Source organism: Nothoprocta perdicaria, unplaced genomic scaffold (assembly GCF_003342845.1).
Source record: "Nothoprocta perdicaria isolate Ctin4 unplaced genomic scaffold, notPer1 scaffold_439, whole genome shotgun sequence".
NCBI lineage: Eukaryota > Metazoa > Chordata > Aves > Tinamiformes > Tinamidae > Nothoprocta > Nothoprocta perdicaria.
In genome coordinates, this window is record NW_020455687.1 from 64,265 (window position 1) to 69,814 (window position 5,550).

The 5,550-nt window shown below is 48.7% G+C and overlaps 1 protein-coding gene across 1 annotated transcript in view; it reads right to left on the reverse strand.

The window, feature by feature from the left end:
• Window positions 1–5,550, reverse strand: part of DTNB (dystrobrevin beta) — a 127,503-nt gene that overhangs the window by 46,098 nt on the left and 75,855 nt on the right. The gene's annotated exons all lie outside the window — the stretch shown is intronic.

Sequence of the window (5,550 nt, forward strand, 5' to 3'; positions counted from 1 at the left end):
TCACAATAACTGTGCCCAGAGGGACTTCTGAGGGACATCTCCAAGAGGATTCACAGCGTGTTTGACCCTCCTGCGCTAGGGGCTGCTGCTGGAAGGGCAATGTGGCTCCTCACCCTCCGTGCTATGGACATCTTGGCCATATCCAGGCATTGCTCAGGTGAAAACCTATCCCCCCTATCCATAAAGTTCCTTGATATCCCCAGCTGCATCAGCACCCGTCATGGCCCAAGCCCATCACCGTGACACCATGAACCTAAAGGGCTTTGCTTGCCACTTYCAAGACCTTCAGGAAAAAATAGTCCCACCTGTTGCTAAGTATTTTGTTAAAGAAGTCTTTGTCTTTGCACTCCGGTAAGTCTTTGCTCTAGGCTAAGTTATAAAAGCCAGGATCTTCCCTGTACGGGGATACAGTTACACATTTTAGCACAAAGAAAGGCTTCCAGTGGAATACTGATCTCACACGTCAGCTAGCAAAGAAAGGCAGAAGAAGTTAAGGTGGAACAGTGGCAGCTAAGCCCCCCCTGAGCCTCACAACAGGCTGCTGGCAACGCGACTACCTCACGGTCCCCCTTCTCTTATTGTGTCTAACACACCAGCGCTATACGGTCTCATTTACGCTGTGGTTTGCCAGAAAAAATCCAGGAATATCTTCACCAAGAGGCCGTCCAGCAGCTCCCGCGGTGGGCTGGCACCAAGTCCTCGTGCAGGAATGCTTCCTGCAGATCCCGGTCCTCCTCTTCTCCCAATCCGTCACTGAGCAGTGGCACCGGGGCTCGGGGAAGCCTTGCAGCTCCTTGGGTTCCTGCGACTCAGTCCCCACTAAATGGACATGAGGCCTCCAGGGAGCTGCTAGCCATGCACTGCAAGCCACAGGCCACAAGCGAGGCATTTCCTTCATTTTTCCCCCAAACAGACAGGATCTGCTCAAGCAGGCCAACCACAGCAGGCAGCCCAGGGCTGTTCCCAGTTGGACGGTGAATGTCTCCAAGGATGGAGACTCCAAAACACCCCCAGGCAACTTCTTCCATGTTTGACCATCTTCACAGCAAAACAGCTTCTTCTTACGTTTCCAGGGGATTTCATRTTTGTGCTCGTTGCCTTTGTCCTGGCACTGGGTGCCACTGAAACGGCTCCATCTTCCTCATCACCACCATGGGGTACTGAAGCACATCAAGACTCCACTGCCCTGCAGTCTTTTTCCCGTCAAGGATGAACTCTCTCAGAAGAACATCCAGGCTGCCCGTTCTCCACCAACATCTAAACCTGCCAGGCTCTTACACAAGAGTACAAGGTACTTGGTGGCCAGCCCGAAGGTTTCCAACGTCAACATTTATGCCCAAGGAATTAAAAACCACCAGGCAGAGGCCCCGGAAYTGGATCACCATATTATTAAATTTTCAGTACGCTCCCCAGCTTTTGCCTCAGAGCAACTAGCTCTCTCAGGCCGTTCTCAGCATGGGTCGGGAGTTCCTACCGGCTGAGAMGCAGCTGCAGCGGGTGGTTTCACACAGCTGTGCTGCTCTGCGGGGCCGGGGCGCTCAATATCACCCACGCAGCACGGAGCGGGCCCTCCAGGGTGCCATGCACCAGCGTAGGTCTCATCTTGGAAAACGGCACCCATTTTGCACCTAAGTTGCACGGGGATGTGGGCTTTGGAGGCATCTAGGCTCCCGAGTGCCCCAGCGGTGAGAGCACCAGCCCTGAGCTCGTCTGCAAGCACAGCAGCGGCAAAAATTCCCAGTGTCTGACCCCAAATGGGTAATAATAAATAATGCTTCTGAGCCGTGTTCCTGGGCCAACAGGAATTATAAAAAACAAACCCAAACCCACGATGGTTTAAGGTTAAAAAGAGTTGTCTGTGCAGAACACAGAGTTCTGGGGTAAAAACACAGTCAGGAAAGGGAAGATGTTTCAAGTGGACCGCGCATGGTGAAACCCAGCTCAGTGCTTAGCTCTGGTTCTCAGGCGTATCTGAGACGACCTCGAAGCTTCTGTGCTCGTATTTAAAACCCTGCTTATTCAGGTAACATCCCAGAGACTGGCTTGGGGTATCCCTAAAGCTTACACTGAGAAACAACATTGGAAGGTGCCAACAACTACAGACCAACGGGCAGTTTTTGGGGATAAAGCCAGAATGAAACCACTTGTGAGTACTGAGAAGATAAGTAATAATCCACACGGAGCAKTTACAGACAAACCATGTCCAAACAATCTACCTTCCATCCATAACACACAAAAAAATCAAGCCTTCTGGGTAGGAGAGAAGCTGTGACCATGATCTGCTCTTGCTGGGCCATTGCTGCTGACAGTCCTCGACTGGGCTGAGCAAGCAGTGTGSAGGAAACACCTGGAGGGAGCTGCGGAGCTGGCTTCAAAGCCACCCCCAAAACTTAACTATTCCTAGCTCGGTGGCCTTGGACAGCTTTCCTCCTGGATTTGCACTTTGTCTGGATTTCAATCTTTTCGTCAAGAATGGTGATGACAGAATAAAGAATTTCCTTCTTAAATCAGCAGACTCCGACATAGCGTGTCAAGCTCCTAGTGCTCTTCAGGGCAATTCTTAATTACAACCCTATTTGTCAAGCTGGAGATATGGTCTGAAAAAAGCAAAACCAAAAAAATCCGACTGCAGTTCTATTAMGACAAGTGCTTCAGGCAAGTCCCAGACCAACTTCTGACATGTGTGAACAAGAATGATCAGAGCTCTGCAAAACAGGACGAGTGAGAACCCAAAGAACAAAGAGAAGCAGCACATRAGAGAGGTCAACACCACGTACAATGTGGTGGGCTCCATCTACTGCTTTTTTAACAAATTCTTGGTGAGCATTGGCCCAATAGTGGCAGGAGTTGGTGTCACCTGCAGTGGGAAACGTCTGCACGTAGGTCCTAGCAGTACTCAACCCAGAGGTGCAACGAAGATGAAGGCAAGTCCTTGATCATCGCTAGCGCATTGGGCACCTGGTGTGCTCACAGCTCCAGGACCCGTCTATTGCTTTGAAAAATACACGGCGCATGGCGAAATTTTCAAAAAACATCCCCACAGTGTCCAGCAACTCATATTTCTATCAAATCCAAGGGTATTATAAATCATATCCATCTTCGGGCTCAATAAATACAGCTAACTGAATTAATAACCTCCCATCTCTTCTAGTTTGAGTGAAACAATTTCTTCCTATATTCTTTAAAACCAGAAAAATCTGACCTCCAGACACCTTTCTGTTCCCAGCTTCCCAAGCTATATGATTAGGATATCTCTTTCAATCTTCCTTTTTTTTTTTTTTTATGTCTTTTATTATTATTGTCATCGGTCTTCTTTCAGATTGCTTCATAAACCTCTGAAGACAGGCAAGAGAAAACAGCATTCCATAGAAACGAATGAAAATATCTGAGCAACACCTTCTCAGCAATGACGAACTGAGATCAGCTGAGAACTTAAGAGTTCTTTTCCATCCCTCTTTTTGATGAAGTCTTCATATTGAAGTTCAATTTTTGGATGCCTTTCCTACTAGCCCAACTATTGCACCTATTGCAGCTTGTTCCTCTTCCAACTGCCCCAGCTCTGGCAGTCTTAAGCAGCCTGAATTGTGCAGCAGTTGGACAACACTTGATATTTTACTTAAAAATGAGTATCTGAGATGGGAGCTGTGCACTCACACTTGCTTTTTATCATGGATAGGAACAGTCATCTTTTYGTAACTGCAAACTCCCCATCACTGCTCTGCTGACGGGCTCGTGGTGCCGCACGTCCTCGTGGCTCGTTGATTCATCACTGCTCAAGAACAATCCCCCCAAATCCTTACAATCTGTGCAACGCATCTATATTTTCCTCTGTGAGAAGCCAACATCTTGCGGTAGCCCATAAAAAAAGAGTGGGCCATAATGAGAGACTTTACAGGGGACACGTGGATCTGAAGGAGTTGGTCGTGATGCTCCTCAAGGTTGCTCCTGGCCGGTGGCAGGTTGCTGTATGGAGCCCGTRGTGCAGCGCAGTCTGGTTCATCCTCTGCAGCCATCTCAGATGCTGCTACTCTTCTCAGCACAGATTTTATTGGTAGAACATTATTCAGCCTAAAAGGATGCCGAAACATGAACCAGGGGATACTGCGTGGGACCCGCTGCTGATCTAAGTGTGTCAAATTAAATTCGTGTATGAGTAGCGTGTTACACTTTGGGCCTATGAGTATCTCAAATGCATCTCCTCAGCACAACTATTAGGAGAAAAATATATAGTATGGGCTGCCGCGGTCCTGCAGCCTCGGGAAGAGCTCTGGGTAGATGGCACTGGACTGTGATGGCAAATGCTATTCTCCTAAATCTAGGATTTCTCTTGCAGATTTGCATACTTTCATATGGGAGTCCTCAAATCTCAGCACTTAAGGAAAAAACAACCCCCAAAACACTGCTTCACCAGGCAGTTAAGCTTGTACTCCATCTTACTGGAAGGTATGAACATGAGCTGTGCCTTCCAAGGTTTAATAAATGCAGTTCCCTAGAAAGCTTCGGCTCCTGCTCCCTGCCTGCTGGGCCGCCCTGAACACCATGAGTATATTCACACATTTATCCTGCAAAGATGTGCAGCAAAAAAAAAGCCTTAGCTCTTTATTTCTATTAAAAATATTAATAAAAAAGGTCTACAAGATGAAACAAAAATAGATGAAGGAAATATCTGGGTCATATGTGCAGCTTCAGTGAGATGAGATGATGAAAGGCGTTTAGCAGCACTCGCTGCTGAGGGAAGAGGAACCACACACAGCCTCCAAAATAGAGCAACGTGGGCAAGAGTCACACCCAACTCACCCAAATCCGAACACGCCTTTCCAGGGAGGAAAACCTTCCTAAAATGTGTCTSCCTCTTTGCAGATGAGTAATATCTTGTATTTATTAGGCGCTTGTGTTTTTCTTAGAAGAAGAGCCCTTCCTCCTCAGCCACCCCATCTGCAGATGACCTACGGTCAAGACGGCAGAGGATGCTACAAATTCAGAAGATATTGTGGRCGTGAAGGTGGATGAGGGTGTGGGAAGACACAAGCCCTCTTCGGTTGCCYGCCTTCACCAAATGGAGGGTGCTGGATGGGAAATAGCTGTGTCCTTACCGCAGGCTGGTAGCTGGAGCAGGTCCAGGCATGAAAGGTGTGATTTAACCCAAATCTGGCTCTTTTTGACTTCCCTCTTCCGATTCCCCTTCTGCTTCCCTCCCTTTTGCCCTCTATCCCACTGGCCTGCCTTGGCCAGCCAGCAGATATATGTTAACCCTGGGTACTTTGCTGCAACCACACTGGGCAGGCAAGCACAGCCTGGGGCAAGGCCACTCCAACGACAGCTGCTCTGTCCTCTGGAGCTCCACAACCACAGGAGCTGGAGCTCCACAACCACAAGAGATGGAGCTCCACAACCACAGGAGCTGGAGCTCCACAACCATAAGAGTTGAAGCTCCACAATGGCACGAGCTGGAGCTCCAGAACAACGGGAGCTGAGGCTCCAGAACCTCAGGAGCTGGAGCTCCACAACCACAAGAGCTGGAGCTCCACAACCACAGGAGCTGGAGCTCCA